This window comes from Artibeus jamaicensis, unplaced genomic scaffold, assembly GCF_021234435.1.
Source record: "Artibeus jamaicensis isolate MK-2021 breed Jamaican fruit bat unplaced genomic scaffold, CSHL_Jam_final scaffold_660, whole genome shotgun sequence".
Classification (NCBI taxonomy): domain Eukaryota; kingdom Metazoa; phylum Chordata; class Mammalia; order Chiroptera; family Phyllostomidae; genus Artibeus; species Artibeus jamaicensis.
This window is the reverse complement of record NW_026522052.1, coordinates 10528265-10549330: the sequence shown is the minus strand read 5'-3', so window position 1 is coordinate 10549330 and position 21066 is coordinate 10528265. Positions and strand designations below refer to the sequence as shown.

General features: G+C 51.4%; 1 protein-coding gene and 1 pseudogene across 6 annotated transcripts in view; both read left to right on the top strand.

Annotated features, from left to right (window-relative positions):
* PKNOX2 (PBX/knotted 1 homeobox 2) overlaps window positions 1–21066 on the top strand; it is a 296595-nt gene that overhangs the window by 69784 nt on the left and 205745 nt on the right. The window contains exon 1 of one of the 6 annotated variants that reach the window (XM_037134197.2): window positions 15628–15713. The exons of the other annotated variants lie outside the window; for them this stretch is intronic. The gene's annotated coding sequence lies outside the window, so the exon portion shown is untranslated. Of the gene's footprint in view, window positions 1–15627; window positions 15714–21066 lie in introns of those variants that run through there. 6 annotated transcript variants of the gene reach the window in all.
* Window positions 19468–20295, top strand: LOC119041061 (40S ribosomal protein S4, X isoform-like; annotated as a pseudogene).

The following is a 21066-nucleotide window of genomic DNA, read 5'->3' as shown; positions in this document are numbered from 1 at the left end:
TGTTTTGAATTAATTTTTATATGTGGTGTGAAGTAGACTTTTGGCTTCTTGCTTTTGCATGTGGAAACCCAGTTGTCCAGAACCATGTGATAGGGCTTGCCTTCCATCTGTGGTCGCTGTAGGTCGTATTGACATTGTAGTGATATTGGGTCTTCACATCCGTGAGCATGGATGTGTTTCCACTTACTTAGGTCCCTTTAATTTCTCTCAGCAATGTTTTTGAATTCGTAGTGAACACGTCTTTCGCTTTCTTGGTTACACATATTCCTAGGTATTTTATCCTTTCGGATGCTATTGTAAGTGGAATTGCTTTTTAGATTTCCTTTTCAGGTTGTGCATTGCTAGTGTATAGAAACACGTTGGATTTTTGCATGTGATCTTGCACCCTACGACTTTGCTGAATTTCCTTATTCTGTTTGCTTTCTTGTAGATTTGTAGGGATTTTCTATATATAGCATCATGCCAGCTACAAACAAATTATTTTACTTCTTCCTTTCCAATTTGGATGCCTTCTGTTTCTTTTTCTTGCCTAGTTTCTCTGACTAGAACTTCCACTCGGTGTTGAATAGTAGTGCTGCAACTGGGCATCTTGCCTTGCTCCTGATCTCAGGGAGAAAGCTTTTAGTCTCTCACCGTTGAGTATGATGTTAGCTGCCTGTTGCCCTTTTGATGATGGGCCACTACTAGGGCCCTGGGTGAGGTGGGGGTGGGGGCAACCATTTGCTTTATAGCTCAACAGAAGAAATGAAGGAGAATGACTTATTTCATTTGGGCTGATATAACAAATTACTTTATACCTAGCTTATAAACAGCATAAATATATTTCTCACAGTTCTGGATGCTGGGAAGTCAAAGATCAAGGCACTATCAGATTTGGTGTGTCTGTTGAGGGACCATTTACTGCTTTGTACACGGTTGACTTCTTGCTGTCTTGTTGACATGGCAGAAGGGGTGGGGGCTCTCTCTCGGTCATCTCTTATAAGTGTACTGATCCCATTCCTGAGGGTCCCACCCTCACGACCCAGTTATCCCCCAGAGGCCCTGCTTCCAAACACCATCACACTGGGGATTAGGATTTCAACCTATGAGTTTGGGGGCATGCAACATTTATAGCAGGGAGTCAGATTTGGAGTCTAGAGCACAGAAAATACCCACTAATTAGAAAATACCAATTTCATGGCAGCGCTAATCGCACTGTTAAAATGTCAGCTGAGCTAAAACCCTAATGTTTGCTAAGTTCCTACTATGTTGGAGGCACTTTTATTACCTCATTTGATCCTACAACAGCCCCTGGAGACAGACTTGTATCATCCCCACTCTTATTAGAGGTGAGGGAAGGAAGGGGAGTGAGGGAGGCAATGGGCAGGTATTCAGAGGAAGTTAGGCGTGTGAGGTGTGTTTCCTGAGTTGTAAGCTGAGTCCTTGTTTTCTGTCCAGTAAATTGCCAGGGGGAGAGAGCAAGAGCTGTTCTTCTTTATGGGGTGTAGTGCAACCTCCCTGGGGCTCGAAGGGGTGGAAAGGCTTTTTCAAAGACCCTGCCTGCCTCCCCTCAGACTGTCCTGATGGGTCACTCATTCAGGGGCACTCTGCCCTCAGCAGGACTCAGGGCAGCCGGTCCATCAGGACTGAGAGAGCTTTACTGCACCCTGCAGGTGTGTGTGGGGAGAAGAGGTGGAAGGCTGGCGTGTTGTCGTCGTGATGCTGCTGATGCCTGATTGGCGAGGAGACTTGTGGAGCCAATTCCCTCAAAAGGTTCCAAGAGGGAACTCTTTCTGAGGGTTGGGAGCAAATTCTGGCAGGTCAAGGAAAAGTCCCAAGCCAGGTGACTGTGTCCTGCCCCAAATCCCTGTCCTGTTAACTCAGCAGTAATCAACACTCTAAGGGAGATTAGTTCGATCAAATAACTGCAGCCACAGGTTCCTGGATAATTCATAGCCAAAGTTTAGTTTCTGCCTCAAATTTCTGGGTCACTGGAGCTCTATCAGATCCTACTGAGGACAATGTTATGTGACCCGACTGGCAAGCCTGTATGTCTGCAAGAACGGTGTGGGCGTGATCCTGGAATCGAGTCCCGCCTGGAGGGATCGGCAGTCTGCAGGGAAGTCCTCAGATTTCTGGGTGCTGATCCTGGGTGCTAACCTTCAGCTTGGATGAGACACAGCAGAAGCCGTTGACTGGAGATTCCCGCACGGAAAAGTCCCGGTCAGCCCAGGGCACAGGAAGGCTGCAGTTTTGCTCTCTTTATCCCTTAGGTTGAATTTCCTCTTTCTTTTGCCTTCATTTTCTGCATTTTAGTCAGAAGAGGGGTGTGGGTAAATTTAGTGCCCTGCCCCTTCTGCCCTGCTTGGAGCAGAGCTGGCTGAGTCCCTGCCTGTGCAGGTCCCATTTAGGTTTTCAGTGTATGTCGAATCATCAGGGCACGATGGGACTTCCCTGGCTGCAGATGGCGATAGGGACAAATCCACCAAGAGGGACATCTATTGAAATACAGAGTCCAGCACAAATAATACCCCCGTTATATTACATAAAAATCTTTTATCACAAAATCATAAGCACGTAATTCTGTAACAACAGTATCACACTCTAGCGTGCCATATGACACTTTAGGTTAAATGTTCAACTTGCTGTCTATCTCATGAGAGACATCACGTACCCTACCGACCACATGCAATGGCGTCACTTCCGCTGACTGCTGTTTTTACCACAGACCTAAAAACAAAAAGCCCAGGGCAGAGGGTACCCTGCCTCCTATTCCTCCACACTCAGCAGGTTCCTGATCTCCTTTCAGTTTGGCAAATGTCTGTGTGATCATTCATACAGGATTGAGTTCTGTCTTCAAAGAATTTGAAATCTGCTCCGAACTCTTTTCTCCCCTTATGTCTTTGCTGCTCTGTGCTGCTGCCCGTCCCCATTCCCCACCCATTCCTGTCAGCTGTCACATCTCCCTGTCTCACAGGCTTGAAGCGGGGGAGGCCGCCTTTCCTTCCCCTCTCCTCCATTCTCTGGTCTGCAGAGCCGCCATCCACGCCAGTTCGCCCAGGACAGTCCTGGTTTATGTCTGTTGTCCCAACGTCATTGTCCTGGCTCCTTTCTCACTCTTGAAAGTGTTCAAGTGTGGACAGTAAATGAATGGTCAGCCCATCCACAACCTTTCCGAGGCCAGGCTGTCCTCCCACCCTTCTCTGTGCCTGGCACGTCGCTCCATTCCCACTGCCTGCACTATAGCCACTGCCTTCCCCCTGGTTTCCTCTCTGCCTGTGCCTCTCACTTCCAACTCGTCTGTAGACCACTGCCCTAGTCATTCTCTGAAAACAGTACTCTGTGCTCACTTCAGTGGTTCCTTGCTTCCTGCAGGGCCCAGTTCACACATCTTAGCCTGGCACTCAGAGCCCTTTGCCGCCTGCCTCTACATTGGTCTACAGTCTCCTCTTAGTTTCTTGGCATGAAGTTCATGTCCACTGTTACTGGGTGACACCCTGTCCGCTGACCCTGCCCTTTGACGACTGCCGTGGCTCATAAAGGTCCACTTACCTGGACTCACTATCTGGCAGTTCCTGCGGGGGCAAGTCTCTTACGTGTCCTTCAGGCCCAGGGCTGGTCCCCACCTAGTGAGCACGGCACCTGTGATGAGCCCGTCTCTTGGCACTCGCTCCTCCTCTGGACTTCTTGGCCTAGAGCAATTATCGCCTGCACAATTCATTTGGTGTCTAATCGGTTACTGCCTCATGACTTTTTATATGTCGCTGTCTTGAACTGGAGCTGAAAGTGTTTGCTGTAATCTCACTTTTTCTTCTGACGTGTCTTTCTCCTCCAGGAAATTGCAGGTTTCCTGAGAACGGGGATCCTGTCTTGTCCTTACGGCACCAAGCACCTAGTAGGCATTAGGTAAATACTGCCCAGAAAACCTTAATATGTTTTCAGGTAGGAATTCCAGAACTGGAAGGACCCTTGTAATCCTACATTTCAAACTTTTATTTTGTAGCTGAAACAAAAAATGAAGACAGAGGAGTCCGAAACTTGCCCCAGGGGACCTAGCTAACACGAGTAGCAGCTCTGTTGTCGCGAGTCCAGGGCATATTCCCATCCCTAGGCGGCCTCCCGCAAGGTGACTTTATCTTGTAACTGGATCACAGCCATTTTCGAGGCTGAGCAGGGACTTGGGTCACAGAGGGAAAGATGGGCAGCGAGCCGGGAAGACACCACAGCCTCAGCAAAGTCCTGGAGATGGGAACTTGCTTGGCATAATTTCGGGTGTGGGACAGCAATTAGACCAAGATAGTTCCAAGTAAGAGAGTTGTAGGTAGAGGGATGGAGCAGGGAAGACCTCCAATCTCGTGATTTCAGGTTGTAAGAGGTCCTTCCTGGCTGAGCCTGCCACAGTGCCTTAGAAGAACGTCTCATCTCTCCGCCCACTGTTCAGAAGTATTGGGAGGGGGGCATCGGGGACATCCAGGAGGGCTGGATGAGGACATGGGAAGAGGACATGGGAAGTCCTGTTTAGAGGCAGCTGGGTCACATTTGTTTGGGCCGTAAAGAAATGTGACTTTAGTGGTATATTGGAAAGTGCCACCGGTAGTGCTGTTATATATAGCTTTCAACTTTAATAAGGTGTTGCAAAAGCTATGAAAATACATATAACTAAAAACACATTTCACTGGAAGCTTGATCTCAAATCCCTTTCTACTGCTCCTGTGTGGTACTCTGTGCTGTCAATAGGGCCATTAAAACACAATGGAAAGTGGGTAATTGTGCATTATATGGCTTTTGTTTTCCGTTATGAAATATTGGCATCCGAAAGCGAGTTGGATTATCGGGCGGAGGCCACTGTGGAAGAGGGAGGAGCGGGAGGTTGGGGGGTGAGGACAGAAGGTGGGAGAATGGGAATCGGGCTGCTTCTCCCTGAGTCTTGGCTTTCCTAGCCACAGACCTGGGGGAGGGTGACACCCCCCCTGGCGTGAAGAGACCCTGAGTTGGTAACCCGGGTTAGCAGGGGATTCTTGGTCTGGACAGAAGTGTGAGGCCAGGGCAGGGGTTGCAGCTAAAGAATGTGTCCGAAGGGAGATGAGAGTAAATTAAGTCAGGAAGCAGGCGCTGGGATGGTTTCCCTGGGAAATGGCCGGTGTCTGAGCCCGTGTGCTGATGGCGAGGATTCTGAAACAACACCCTGATGGACGCCCTGACCCAGAGAGCCTGGCAGGGGAGGGTCTGAGGAAGGCGGGGCCTTGGGAAGGTGCCCTTTGCCTGGGGCACCCCTGTTCGACACGTACCAACACCCATAAAATAATAATAGCTGCTCTTTATTGAGTGCGAGGGGCAGGTGCTGACCTACTCTCCCTTACTCGATTCTCACAACAGCCCCCGTTGGTGGATGAAACTGAGGCCAAGTTGGAGATCCGCGCCATACCTCCCCGGTGTCCACCCCTCCCCGTTTGCCAGGCCCACCTGGGAAGGAAGGGCGCCTGGAAGGAAGACACAGGGGGCCATGGCTGTCCTGTTTGTTTGGGGGAATCAGTCCCGCTGACAGGGAAGATCGCGTGAGCTGTCAGGGGCCTGTGGGTTCTGGCATCCAGGGGAAGATTGTCCTGAGGTCACCAGATGGCAGCCCCGGGTCCATACAGGTGACTCCCTTGTGTTGGCGGGACCTAAGAGGCGCCTCCTCTGGGCCGTGCGGTGTTGCAGGGCCTTCCGTGGGGTTTGAGGGATGGCCTGTCTCTCCAGATAGATTACTTTTGGTTTGCTCAGAAGGCATTTATGGCTTTATAAAGCTCTTAAATTGGCTCTTTTCCCCCTTCAAAACATTTCTTCAAGCTTACAAGGCCAGTTTTAGAATAGCAATTACCAGCTCCAATACCCCCCAGCAAACTCACGCTGTGCTGTTGTGTATAAACCGCCCGGGACATTTGTAACACTGCCACACGGATCTGCGAGGCGGAGAGCCCCTGTCTGCAGCAAGGCCCTCTCTCGGCTCTAATTTATGGGCCACATAAAACTCTGTGAAGTTGCCCTGCGTCTTTCTGAGGCAAAGTTGAGGTTTTTTACTGTTTCAAGCTGCTAATTTTTGCCATTTAGAGCCAGCCTTCTGCCCGTGCCAGCGTGCATGTGCGCATACAAGTTGGCCGCTTTAATTTATGTGCCTCTCTCTCTCTATAATGCTCGTAACTTACAAATGTGTGCATAATGTACAGCCAGCTCTTCCTTATTATGAGAGGCTTGGCCGCTTTGTCCTGTGCCTGCAATAACCCGGACCCCTCCCCACCTGCCTCAGACTCTGAGAGGAAGCTCTGCTGCAGAGACAGAAGGTGGCCTGGGAACAGGAGCAGGCAGGAATTCACCCCGCAGTCCCACCCCGTGCCCTTTCCTGTGAGGTGAGGGCTGAACAAGAGGCAGCGCTGTGGTGCAGAGTGGGACGTTCAGAGCTGGGGGCTGTGGCCTAAGGCCACCATGGAGTGTGTTCCAGATGTGCTGTTTTTCCTAAGCCTCAGTTTCCTCATTTGCGGGGTAGGGGTAGGACCCCTTGGGGTGTGGTGAGCACGAAGTGTACTAATGACTCTGCAGGCCCTCCGTAAGCCAAGGCAATAACCGAGGGCTGGATGCCCACTATTCCAGGCTCTAAGCTGCTGGCGGCCCCAAGGCTGGAAACATGGAGAGCAGTGCAGTGTCTCAGGGCTTCTCAGTCGGGTGGATGTACCTCTGGATGCACCTCCGAGGGCTCCAGTGAGCTCGGAGCAGAGAGCAGACAGCTGTGCACACTCAGCTCCTCCGCTCCCCCCAGGGTTCTATGGTCCCTGAGGAGAGCTGCTGGCCACTCCAGCCCCGCCCCAGGCCACTCCCACTCCCAGCCTTCCTTGGGAGCAGTCATCCTCCCCTGGTCCTGGCGGATGCTTCTTATCAGGAGGTGACCCAGGCGGGTTCTCAGTCCTGTGTCCCCACAGGAGGGGCCTCACTGTACAGCAGGGGACTCAGCCTCTTGCTGCCCCCCCCACCCGCCCACTGTTCTCCCCTTTCCCAAGGTTGGCATTATACTGGATGACAGAAAGGGGGTCTTTAGGCCCACTTTGGGGTTTCAGTGAGTCCTTCAATCAGTGGACCCCCAGTCCTACTCTTCCTTCAATGTCCCCTGGGGCCTTGCTCCTCTTCCCCCCTGCTTCACTAATACAAACTCCGTGAATTTAAAACAGGCTAATTCAACACATACTCAGTGAGGAGAAAGGTCCCATCACCAGGGAGCATCTACTGTGTGCTGGGCAGTGTGGTCCCCACTGGGTGGGGGGAACCCTCCTGTGGGGACACAGGACCTGCCTGCCTCTGGACACTTTGTGTGCTCCAGATCATTTAAGTCTCACCATGACCTCTACCAGAGATAATAACTAAAACGTATTCAGCATTTACTACATGCCAGGCATCGTTCTGAGCTCTTCTCATGAATTCACTGCTCACAATGCTTCTGTGAGCTAGGCACTATCTTCTTTTATAGTATAGATAATAAAATGAAGGCACAGAGAGGTTAAGGCACTTGCCAAAAGTCACACAGCTAGTAATTTGGGAAGATAACATTAGCACCCTGGAAGTCTGGTTCTGAGCCTGAACTCTTAGAAACTGCACAAGAAATATTGCTTTTGCAAGGGAGATGTTATCCCATTTTATACATGTAAAAACTGATATTCAGAGAGTAAATAACTTGCTTAGTAACACAGAACTAGGCTGGGAGAATTCTTCTGCTGGGGATTCTTCTTAATAATAAATAACTGCCTCAGAGTCCTTTCCTGCCCAAACTCTGATGGGGCAACAGCAAGGGAGTCATTGGGGAAGAGCGTACACTCCCAGGGGCCCTGGCGGTTATAAAGTTGGGGTCAGTGGGGCAGCTGGGGCTGTTCAGGCAGCAAGTGCCTTTGCAGAGAGCTGGTGGGACCCCTGGAAAGGGCCATGGGAGTCTCTGCATGGGTCCTCTTCGCTCCCGCCCCTGCTGCCCTGTGCACAGCCAGCTCTGTGGGCTGCTCCACAGCCAAGGGCCACAGATGGCAGGCTCTGGGAAGCCTGGCTGTTGCTTTCCTACAAACTTCATTGACCTTGCAGGACCCATGGAGGACTTTCCAGGGAAGCAGCCGGTTCTTTATTTAGACCTCAGAGGCAGGCTTGTGCTGGAGAGATGCTTGGGAGACTGAGCTCTCTCTGGGTCTCTGTCTGCCAGGGCTTGTTCTCAAGTCTACTGATCAGAAAAGCAGAGAGATGAGCTGTGTCAGGGTGCAGAGTGGAGCCCCCATCTGGAGGCCTCTCAGTGTTCCATCCTTGCTTCTCCTGCAGAGTTCAAAGAATTTGGGGTCTGGAATCCTATTCCCTCCCATTGGCTTTTATGATGCAAAGAGCAGATCGGCAGAGGAGGGCTGGGGACACTCCCCCTGCGCCAGCCTTTCTACCTTAGGCTTCCTCTTTGTTTGGCTGCATGAGAGGGGTAAGAAGGAGGGGCAGTGGGTGGGAACCTTTGTCCCTTTAAAGCCTGCTTTTGGGGTTTCCTTCACTATACTCGTTCCTGCCCATAGCAGCCCGGTCATGCTAGTGTTGAGGTAACTTTTCTTTCAGCACAGGTGACCTTGGGGGACAGTCTTCTCCCTGCAGAGCAAATTCATCAATGCAGGTTCATTTTTAACTTCCTTGGAGTCTCTCGGGCCTGTGACAGGGGACTGCTCTCAGATGACCTTTAGTCCTAGCCCTGCAGACCTGACCCCCGGCTTCTCTGACCCTGGGGCGTCCCCACTGCCACCCCTCCTCCCCTCCCCGTTCCATTCTTTCCGGTTCCTTGGCAGATCCTCCTCTCCCTACCTTCCTTTCTTTCCCCTTCTCACTGGTGGTTGTCAGAGTCCCCACTCCAGGCTCTCTGCTCACCCCAGTTGGCACCTGCCGGCACTTCTGCCCGGCCGACCAGCCCCAGCCAACCAGCTCCAGCTGCTCCGGACTTCTCCACTCAATGCGTGCATTTTGGAGCTTCTGTTCTGCTCCAAAGGGGCTGAAGTGCTTGGGTTCCAGTGGTGCCCAGGCTGCTCCCACCACCTCTGCGCACCCCCTTCTTATCGCAGAACCTCCTCCATTCTCACCTTCACTCACTGCCAGGCGCCTCGGCGGCTCCACGCACACATTCAGTGCAAACGTAATTTGGTCCAAACCAGAAGTTTAATCAGCTTTTGCAAAGAAAACAATACAGTGTATGTCACTGTCCCAGATCACTGACTTGGGGCTCCTCGGCTGCTTAAAAATTACTGGTCTCTTCTTGCTTCCCTCCAGACCTGGTAAGACAGGCTTAACATCCACTCACCAAGGGAATCAGGGGCATGAATCCAACCAGCTGAGGCACAGTCCCAGTTCAGCACTGGATGCTGGGGCAGGCAGCCCACCTCTCCGTGGCTCAGCCTTCCCAGGACACTGATGTTTTGGGGGCCAGAGATGAGGAGCGCACTTTGTATGCCATTTAGTGCACATTGGGTCCTGGGTGAGGGCCTCCTGCCTCCCAAGCGCTGACCCAGGCTGGGCCAGAGGACCCTCCTGCCAAGGTAGTTCGTTCTCCATCGTCACCATCTTCAGTCACCCCAGGAAATAAGGCAAAGGGATGAGCAGAGATTCTCTTTCAAGTGTTGGAGGCCAGGGAGGGAAGAGAAGTCCCGGACCAACTTGATCTCTTCTGCCTTCAACTTAGTCTGTGCCATCCCGACCTGCCCCGTTTCCCTGAAGAGCTACAGGATTCGTCAATGTACTTGAGCTGAAAACCAGGGATCATCCTTGACTTTGGTCTGCCCCTTACAGCTACGTGTCCTAGTCCCATGTCCAGTCAATGCCACCTTTTATATAAGCTAAGTCTTGGCCTTGTGCACATCTCTCTATTCCCCGTGTCATGCCCTTGGTCCACACCTGTCACCGCTCACCTGGCCCTCTGCGGCACCTGCAGCTGTTTTCTGCTGGCCCCTTGTCCCCAGCTCCTCTCTCCACCGACCCCAGAGGGATCTTTCAGACCCCGGGTTCTTCATCCCAGGCCATTGCAGTTCGCTGTCATATGTTTATCAGTGTGATCTGGTGTTTTATATTTGACTCACCTGTTCAACCTTCCCCAGGAGGTCAGGGACAGTGTCTGGTTGGTCACCATTGCATCCTCTGTATCCTCGGTGAGCACCTATTGAGCAAAGTAATGGGTGGGTGAACCAGCGGACACTGATTGTCCTGCTCTGTCTTCCAGAGGAATGTGCACCCACCTGGGAAGGAAGTCTGTGTCCCTTGTTCGCGACGTGTCCCTAGGGCTGAGGACCCTGACATGTGGAGTGGCTCAGTGAAGCTTCCCCAGTGCACTGAGAGTCTGAGGTAGAAGGCTTGGCTGCACTCATGTACTTCAGACCACAGGCCTCGATTCAGCCCAGGGTCACCTTCTCTGTGGCATCATCTCATCCTGTCTCTTTGTGGGCCTCTCAGAGCCTGGTTTCCATGAAAGCCTTCTGATCTGAGAGCTTAGGTTGGGCCAAAGAGGTGGGTCCTCTTTGCCATGTCCTGGTTAGTTTTTTTTAATCTTCAATGGAAGATATGTTTTGTTTTTTTTTGCATTTTAAATATATTTTATTGATTATGCCATTACAGTTGTCCCATTTCCCCCCTTCACTCCCCTCCACCCTGTACAACCCCTCCCTCCACTCTTCCTCTTTAGTTCATGTCCATGTGTCATAAGTTCTTTAGCTTCTACATTTCCCATACTATTCTTGCCCTCACCCCGGTCTATTTTCTACCTACCATCTGTGCTACTTATTCTCTGTACCTTTTCCCCCCTTCTCCTCCTCCCACTCCCCTATTGCTAACCCTCCATGTGATCTCCAGTTCTATGGCTCCGCTCCTGATCTAGCTGTCTGCTTAGTTTGCTTTTGTTTTAGGTGTGGTTGTTCATAACTGTGAGTTTACTCTCCTTTCACTGTTCATATTTTTTATCTTCTTTTTCTTAGATAAGTCCCTTTAACATTTCATATAATAAGGACTTGGTGATAATGAACTCCTTGAACTTGACCTTATTTGAGAAGTGTTTTATATGTCTTCCCATTCTAAATGAAAGCTTTGCTGGATAGAGCAATCTTGGATGTAGGTCTTTGGATTTCATGACTTGGAATACTTCTTTCCAGCCCCTTCTTGCCTGTAAGGTCTCTTTTGAGAAATCAGCTGACAGTGTGATGGGAAGTCCTTTGTGACTGTCTCCTTATCTCTTGCTGCTTCTAGAATTCTCTCCTTCATTTTCATCTTGGCTAATGTAATTATGATGTGCCTTGGTGTGTTCCTCCTTGGGTCCAACTTCTTTGGGATTCTCTGAGCTTCCTGGACTTCCTGGAAGTGTATTTCCTTTGCCAGATTGGGGAAGTTCTCCTTTATTATTTGTTAAAATAAATTTTCCACTTGTTGCTCTTCCTCTTCCCCTTGTGGTACCCCTATAATTCAGATGTTGGAATGTTTAAAGATGTCCTGGAGGTTCCTAAGCCTTTCCTCATTTTTTTGAATTCTTGTTTCTTCATTCTTTTCTGTTTGGTTGTTTCTTCCTTCTGGTCTACTCCATTGATTTGAGTCCCAGTTTCCTTTCCATCACTATTGGTTCCCTGTGCATTTTGTTTCATTTCACTTAGTGTAGCCTTTATTTTTTCATCTAATTTGTGACTAAAATCAACCAGTTCTGTGAGCATCCTGATCACCAATGTTTTGAACTGTGTATCTGATAGGTTGTCTATCTCTTTGTCGCTTAAAAGTATTGGCTCTGGGGCTTTGAGTTGTTCTGCTTGAGCTATAATGTTTTGGTCTGTTCACACCTGTTACATATAAGGGGCGAAAGCTTAGGTATTCCCTGGGGCGGGTCAACCCAGTTGGTGGGTTGTGACTGGGGGCAGGGTCAGAGAGAGAGTGATGGCGTTTGTTCTGCTCTCTCGGATTGTGGTCCCCTCTGCCGCTTCCCACAAACAAATTGGGCCCTTCTGGTGCTGGTTCCTGGATGTGTGGTCTTGTGTACGTTCTAGGACCCTGTGGGTCTCTCCAGCGAACTCTCCTGTGAGACTGGGAGCTTCTCCTGGCACGTTGACCCCTGAAAGTTTTTTCAATCGATGCTTTTAGGCTTTAATTCCCGGTGCTGGGGCCCTGGGTTGCACGGTCTGTCTCACTGCTAGTTTTTTCACCTGGTTTATCTGCATGTGACTGTGTGACCATGGTCAGTCAGCTGCCTTGTGCCCTCTCTGGGTCTGCCCATTGCCACCCCATACCTGGGATCTGCCAACCACTGCCTGTGCACCTGGGTCGGTCTGGCAGCCACCGCTTTTTCCTGCCATGACCCCACTCCACCAGCCACCAACTCAGCCCCTCTTCCCTGTCTGGATGAATGGTTCGTTGTTGTCGGACTTTCGTATAATTCAATTTTCTGTCTGTTTTTGTTGTGTTTTTGTTTCTAAATCTTTGTTGTCCTTAATTTTTGTTGTGCAAGAAGGTATAGTGTTTCCCCCTACGTCTCCATCTTGTCTGGAAGTCCTTGGAAGATATGTTTTAATTGATTTGAGAGAGCTAGGAAGGGGAGAGAGAGACACACAGAAACATCGATATGAGAGAGAAACATGTTATCAGTTGCCTCCTGTACTTGCCTGAATCAGGACTGAACCTGTAACCCAGCTATCTTCCCTGACTGGAAATCGGACCTGCAACATTTTGCATTTTGGTGTAGGACAACGAGCCAACCAACTGAGCCACCTGGCCAGGGCCGTCCTTGGTTAGGTTTGGGAGATGGGGGAGGTGGGCTGGGGCACATCCTTTGGACTCATGATCTCTTGGGAGCTCCTCTGAAGGTGCACCCAGGGCAGCTAAAATCATCCCCAGGTACTGCTTTCTTTCTTGGTAGAAAAAAAGCAGCACCCCACTGCCCCCTGCCAACATCAAAGTTCTGGGGACTCCCAGAAAAGAAAAATGTTCCTGAGGCCTGGCCACAGAAGAGAGGGCAAAGCCTCGGAGAGAAGGAGATGGTGCATGGCGGTACGTGACAGGCCTGTCTCAGTCCCTCTCTGTGCACAGTGCCCACCTGTGAGAGGGAGACTAAAGCACCGGTGTGGCTGCCAGCTAAAGACTCTCAGGGAGACTCGCAAGGACAGGGAGTGTGGCAGGTGGGAAACAGTGATTTTTCAGCTCACTCACCAGGAAAGTCCCAGATTCAGCTGCCTCCCTTTCTCCCATCTTAGTGGCCCAGTGGGTCACATTTTTCCAACTCACTCCCTCTGAGGTTTTCTTCCAGGGCCTTCTCGGGGGCCTTCCTGGCTCCCTTGTCTTTCTCTCCCAGCCTGTAGGCATTTCTTCCAGAGCCAGGCTAGCTGGGCTGTTGCTTGGGGCTGGGGAATCGTGTTTGTGGGGTGGTGGGCCCGGCCAGGAGGCAGGGGGTCTCGAGCTGCCTTGTGGCTGCTCTGCAGGGTCTGGCAGAACCCCAGCCTCTGGCTGTGACATACAGCCCCCATCACAAAACCAGACAGAATTAAGCCTTTTGTTTCCTGTTTGCTGGGCCGGCTTAAAGAAAACACAGAGGGTCCGTGCGGCTGGGGCTCCCAACAAGACAGCCTTTGTATTCATTTAATTAATCAGTTAGCTGAGGGGAAGGAGAAGAGGGAAGTTCACGTTATAAATACATGTTTTTCTTTGGCTCTTTCTCCCCCAAAGACAGGGCCCGAATGGCATCCCCGAGAGAGCCCCCATCTCACCCCAGACATGCTGGGGGCCAGGGGCCTGCCGGGCTGCAGCTGTGACCCTCCCCTGCCCCTGCTGCTCTGGAGCATTTGCCCTGATTTCCCTGGGTCCTGGGGTAATGTTAAATGCTGATGGGGGGTAGGGGCAGTGGCAGGGGGTGGGGAGCCATGAGGCTCTGGACCCCATTTCCTTCCTCCTCTCACGTCCCTCCAAACGCCATGGATGAGGTAACTGAACTGCCGTGTGCAGAAATGTCTGTCCCCAAAGAGGCTTGGTGGCTCTGCAGGTGTACCATGGAGACGGCCTCACCGAGGTGCAGGGTGGTCTTCCTGCGTCCTGCAGATCCCTGCCGCTGCCCAGGGAGGGGCTGCTCTGCTATTCGCAGGACTGCCCAGCAGACAAAGCTCTTAGCCCCTCACTCTCAGGGAACAAACACCAAAGCCCCCCAGGGCCTTCCATCCATCCATCCCTCCCTCCCGTGTGAGCCTTCTGAGGTGCAGGGCGAAGGAAGCAGTGCTCTGGGGCACTGGGGGAGGCTCCAGTTGAGGGGTGGAGTCCTCTTGGACAGACACCCTCCGCTCCCTGCCGCCCCACAGAGCCTGTGGTTTGTTTGGTCAAGCTTCCTGTGATGGTGCTGTTGAAACTGTAGTAGATATTCTTTGTTTTTAGAGATGGGCATATTCACTCACTGTTCTCTTGCCGCCTTCTCCAGCTGCCAGGTGTTTTTAGAGTCTAAAAACCTTCCACTGAGAGGTCAAATATTTGCAACCCCTAAGTGCATGCCTTCATGCCAGGACTTCGCCAGGGTCAGTTTTCCTCTCTGTGTGCTTCGTCTTGTCTCAGCTAAATGCTCTGGTGTCTGGTAACTATGATGCTTGGCCTCCTGGACGCGCTGCCCCCCAAATCCCTGCTCCAGCCCAGAGGGAGGGGGTCCAAGGCTTGGGCCTCATGTCTGGCCTCTAAATGTTTAACTTGTCACCCCCTCAGGGTAAATCAGTTGGTTAGACTATGATCCTGGTACGCTGAGGTTGCGGATTCAATCCCCAGTCAGGGTACGTACAAGAATCAGTCAATGAGTGCATTAATAAATAGAATAACACATTGATGTTTCTCCCTCTCTCTCTCTTCCTCTCTCTCAGTAAATAAAATTTAAAAAATATATTTACCTTGTCTCATGGGGCATCAGGCCAGTACTCAGCCGGGGTGCTACCCTCACGTGTGGTGTGAGGCCCCTGCTTCCCACCCACCGAGCCCAGCTTTGGGTGGGCGGAGGGTGGCTTTTCAGTGGAAGGGGACGTGGCAGAGCTGGTACAATGTCCCGTGGGGACAAGACTGCAAGGCCTCAGTCCCCTCCCCCACCCCTGCCGAGGATTTCCATCCCCTCAGTCACTGAGACAGGCCTACGGTTTCAGGCCACAAATCCCAAAACCCTCACTCTAAGGTTTTGGGGTACACAGTCAAGACTGAGACCTGAATGGGGTGATCCTTTGCTTAGTTCACCAGCAAAATGCCAGGAGCCATGTGTGACTTGAGCTAGCAAACTTCCACGTAAAGTGAGTGGGCAGTGGACTGGGGCTTGTGTCCGGGTGAGTCCTGAAGCAAGAAAACCACGCAGGGCTCCAGAAGCTCTGTGTCACCTCTGGAGCTACCTCATGTCGGCCTTTTTCTTCCCCAGTTTTCTTTCCCCAAGCCAGTGTCTCGCCTCCACTTTCTGTAGGAAAAGCACCACCCTCTGGAGTTCCTCTGCCCAGAACGTGGGCCTCAGGTTCAGGAAAATAAGAGTCCATGCTGCCCTTTGCTTGGGGCCCCTGAAACTGCTTTTTACCAGAGAGCCATGGGCCAGGGGTTGGCAGGGACAGAGGTCAGACCCTCGAGAGGAAATCTCATTATCAACATTGTTTGAATCGTAGAGATTCTGGAGCTGGAAAGGATCTTGCGATCAGCTGCACCAAAGAGGAAGCAAGACCTACTCCTCTCTACAAAGGGAAGTCTAGTTCATGGTAGGATGGTGGGTGGGGTTGGTGGGGGTCTAGTTTTGGTCCAGGATGTAGCCAGGGTCACTGGGTGTTAGATGTCCAGGGAGAAGGGGCTGCTTAAGTCATGTTTCTTGGAGGCTAATGTGTAAATGAGTCGCTTGGGCATCTTGTTAAAATGCAGATTCTGAGTCAGTAGGTCTGAGTGGGGCTGATTCGCATTAACAGGCTCCCAGGGGCTGTTGATGCAGCCGGCGTGAGGTCCACCCCGGCGTAAGGGGTGCCTGCCAAAAGCAAGTTCATGGGCCTGCGGCTCAAGCTGCTGCTTTATCCCATTCACAGGTGACTAACTCATCCCAGTTTGCATGGGAACTCCCCAGTTTTATCCATGAAAGCCCCCAGGATGGTTGAGTACTCAATGGCTCTCGAATCAGCTATGGAAGAATTAATGTGACGTGGGCTCCTGCGTCTAGTGGGCTGGGCTGGCGGCTCCTTGACTGAGGGTAGAGTGACATTTGGAGCTCTTTTAAATACTTTGCGACTCCTGTTTCTGAATCAAGAATTTTAGTTCTACATTTGATGATGTCCAAGGAAAAATTTATTGCAAAGCCCGCAGGTGACTCCTCCTGGAGAGAGGATGGACTTTGAGCCCCGGGTGCATTGCTGCTCTGCGCAGCCCCTCCTTCAAAGTCAGGGTCTTGCCCTCTTCTCCCTTGGCATGCCCTGCCCCGGACTCAGCTTCCCCAGGCTGCATTAAACTGAACCACCACACCTTTAACAGGTACTTGCAATGTACAAGACATTTAGGAAGACAGAACTGCAAGTGAGACCTAGCCCCTAACTGCCAGCCTAAAGAACTGTGGCCACTGACTGGGGAGGTGATTTGTGAAAAGACAAGCGACATTACAAGCGTTAAATAATAGTGAGGATTACAGTGCAAGAGTTGTCGTCACCAAATGGAACAGGTCTAATTAATTACTAAATGACTGGCACAGATTCTCTGTGCTGAGGGGACTCAGAAGAAGTGGCTGGGCACCGGGGCGATCGGGAATGACTGGGCCAGGGCCCTGCTGGGGTGGGACAGAGGCAGTTGAGGGGGTAGAGCGAATACGTATGAAACATACTGCGTCCTGGCACTCTGTGCTCTGCAGATATGGAGGCCAGTGAGCCCTAACCCCACCCCTGGGGGGTCTGCAATGTGTGCGTGTGGGGGAATCTGCAAAGGAAACTTCAAGGGCGGGAGCACCAGAGGGACACCCAATTCAGGTGGTTGCTGTCGGGAGGTTGGAAGGAACTGTTCCTTGTGACATCTAAGCTGACTTGTGTAGAAAATGGTCCAAAATGTGGCCCAATGCGGGCATGAAAGAGTTAAGCAAAGAGATTCCCCTGCACAGGGGCATGCATACATGGCCCAGCATGGTGTGCATGCACAATACAAGCAGTTGAGGATTTGGGAGCACAAGGCACTGTCCATAGAATAGCAGGAGGTGAGGGAAAAGGGGCATGGCCAGGTCGTGGCGAGCCTTGCTGGACTGGTGTCTAAGAAGTGTGGTTTTTATACAGCCAGTGCGGAGCCTTCGAAGAGACAGAACGAAATTGGGGCTGCGAAGCAGGTGCAGGGGCCGGGTGTCCTGCTCTGGCATTTGTTTCTGTGTGACCTTGGGTGAGTGAAAGTCCCTTGGTGCCTCAATATTTTATTCTGCAAAAAAGGTGTAAACATAGTACTTATCTCGCTGAGCTGTTGTGAGGACTGAGCTAATCAGCATAAAGCACCAGGAGCAATTTTGGAGCAAAGAGGGTGCTCCGTAAATTGTATTCATTATTAGCAGGAAGGGATTTTAGGCCAGTGAACACCTTGGACAGATTCGTGTTTCAGGAAGATCCAGTTGGAGGTGCTGAGGAGCCAGACTAACACGGGTTAAGACCAGATAGATGCCGGGAAGCCAGTTAGAAACCCACTGCTGAACTGTAGGCAGGCCACGGCGAGGGCTGAACTGAGGCAGTGGTGCTGTGGGTGCAGAGGAGGGGCAAGATTGGAGAGCTTTGAGAGCATAAGGGAAAGGAAGGACCCCGTGGAGACCTAAGATTTCACCTGTGTACTGGGTGGATGGTAGTTTCAACGACTGTTATGGAAAGAGGAAGAGGAATGGGTATTGTGGGCCCTTCCTACCTCCCTTCTTCCCTCCCTCCCTCCCTCCCTTCCTTTTTTTTTTTTTAAAGGAAAAAAGCATACCAAGTTTCAATATCTATGGGACATTGAGTTGGAGATGAGGAGCTGTCTGTCAGGAAATTAAATGTACCTGCCAAAGGACATGGCTGGAGATAGACGTGTGGGAGCCACTGGTCCATGCATGAGATCGCTCAGGAGAAGAGGGTACAGGAGTAGAGCAGTTCGCAAAAACGGATTCCAGAGGACCACAGCATTCAAGCAAGGGAGACAGAGCACTCCCCCCAAAAAGACACAAGGGTGGGAGGAGAATATGGGAAGGGTGGAAAGAAGCAGAAAGCTTTGCGATAGAGAACGAGACCTCTGTGTCAGGTACAACAGTAACAACAACAGCAAATCTGGTAAGACAGGCCAGCCCTGGCTGGTGTGGCTCAGTGGACTGAGCACTGGCCTGTGAACTGAAAGGTCTCTCTCTGGTTCTTTTCCCAGTCAGGGCACATGCCTGGATTGCAGGACAGGTCCCTGGTTGGGGCATGCAACGATGTTTCTCTTGCACATCATGTTTCTCTCCATCTCTGTTTTCCTCCCTTCCCCTATCTCTAAAAATGAATAAAATCTTCTAAAAAAGAAACAGATTGGAGGCATGGCTGGTTGTCAGCCTTACTTGTCCAAAGGACATATGGATGGGGGAGGAGCAAAACCTCCATTTGGTGCTTAGAGTGGAAACCCCCGGAGAGATATAGTTTAGTCATTCACTTTTTTATTTAGCAAATAGTTATTGCACAGCTACTGTGGACTTAGAAGGGGGTTGAACATACTTCCGTGGTGAACGAGTCAGATACAGGAGAGTGGACAAGACATGAGCAGCTGTGCCACAGACGGTGAGGATCACAGATGACACGTGGTGAGTTGGGTGAGGACACGAACTGCGCTCTGGGGTTGCCAGGGAGTGCTTCATGGGGAAGAGGGCATGGAGCTGGGCGTGGAGGAAGCATAGGGTTCGAATAGGCAGTGGTGGGAGACAGGCACTCTGATGGACAGATGGGATATGCCAAGGCGCCCGGTCGCCCCAGTGTGGAGCCGAGTCATGGAAGGAGAACTACTCTGACTTCTTGGGGTGGGGGAGTGGCACAGAGGTAGATTGTCCATTAGGACTGGAGGTCAGGTTGGAGCTGCATTTTGAAGGCTCCCACACCAGGCGTAGGAATCTGCGCTTTGTTCTCTTGGACTCGGGAGCCAGAATAGGTTTTCGACAGAAGGAGCAACAAGAGGAGACTTTGTGTTATGGGAAGGTCTCGCTGACACCAGCGTGTAGGGAGGATCAGAGCAGAGATCGGCGACTCAGGAGACAGCTGTGACCGCCAGAGAGTGTAAGTGAAAAAGGAAGCAGCAAGCGCGTGCACAGTGGGGAAGGAGAAGGTCACCAGGGAAGTACATGTCGGGGTTGGACCTGTCAGGGTTAGGGCTTAAACTGCGCCCTGTGGAACTGTGTCAGTCTGGGTTGGTTGAGGGGTGAAGTGAAATTGGGGGCATGGTGAGGGAGACATCAGCAAGGATTCCAAGGATCCTGCAGCTCGGATGGCCAATTAGAAGGGAAGTGGCACCGTCAGCAGAAATAGTGAAGACAAGCTGTTTCTATGTCCAGTGCAGCTTCATGGTCCTGAGCAGTGTGTGAAGAGTGGTCCTTTGGCAGGCCCAAAGCATGGGATGCTGGGTAAACTGACTGGTGTGTTTGCTTCTTGGCCATCTGCCGGTCCCCACAAGCTGAGAGGGTGTCTCCCTCTCATCATTTTCCTAAGGAGCAGACTCTCATATGCCTTTGCAGGAGAGGAAGGAAAGAGGATCTGCGTGCAGCAGTTTTTTAAGATTGAGGGCAAGTTCTGAACCCATGTAACCTGCCCTGCTGGTTTTGTGGGTGTGATCAGCATTGACAAGACCAGAGAGGTTTCATCTGATCTCTGACACCAACAGTTGCCTTGCTGTTCATCGTACCCCACCTGAGGAGGCCAAGGACAAGTTGTGCGCAGTGAGGAAGATCCTTGTGGGCACAAAAGGAATCCCTCACCTGGTGATTCCTAAGGCTTGACCACCTGCTCTCTGGATCCCCTCATCTCGGTGAATGGTACCCTTCCAGTTGATTTGGGCCCTGGCAAAACTAATGACCTCATCGAGTCCGGCACTGGTAGCCTGTGTATGGTGACCGGAGGTGCTGACCTGGGAAGAGCTGGCGTGACCACCAGCAGAGAGAGATGCCCTGGTTCTTTTGATGTAGCTCATGTGACAGACGCCAATTTCAATGGCTTTACCACACAGCTCTCCAGCATTTTTGTTATCAGCAAAGGCAGCAAACCCTGGGTTTCCCTTCCCTGTGGAAAGGGTAGCCACCTCGCCATTGCTGAAGAGAGAGGAGAGAGACTGGCTGCCAACCAGAGCAGTGGGTGAAATGAGCAAAGTCACTCATTTCATCACCTTTGGCACTGGTAGCCTTTGAGTGGTGACTGGAGGTGCTGACCTGAGGACAATGACCTCATTTCGCACAGAGAGAGCCACCCTGGAGCGCTCAGCCACTGCGGAACACTCAGCCACCGTAAGGGCGGTGCCACTACAGTCGTGGGGTGACAGCCAGGTTTAGGGGCTAGGAGAGAAGGGGATGCGAGTTCATGGCTGCTGTGAGCACAGATCTCTTAAGAGAGAGGTGAGAGGGATATCATTTCAGAAGGTTAAGAAAATAACTTAAAGACTAAATAATTCTTTATATTCATATTATAATTAATAAAATACTTCAAGTCCATTAGTTTACCTAATCTCACCATGTTTAAGGGAGTCGGGTAGGGGCTGGTGAGCAGTGGGTCCTGGAAGGATCCCAGGACAGTGGTGCTCCTTGGATCTGGGCCTCTGGGCTGGGCTCTTCCCCGAGCTCTCATGCCTAAGGGGCGGGGAGAGGTTGCATGTTTGTAGGTCAAGGTTGGGAGGCTGAAGATACAGGAATGCATCCTCACTGTGGATGGGTGCGTGCAGATGGAGAGTCAGAGCCCAGGTGGGACCAGCTGGGAGAGGGGAAGGGGGCTCTGCTTTTGAGGTGGGAGGGAAGGAGGAGGAGGAGGTGAGAGGTCCAGCCTGCTGAAGAAGACAGGAAGGACGTCAGGGAAACTCCGGAGACACAGGGCCCAGCCACACTGAAAACACCCGAATGGAAAAGCCGAGGACATCTGT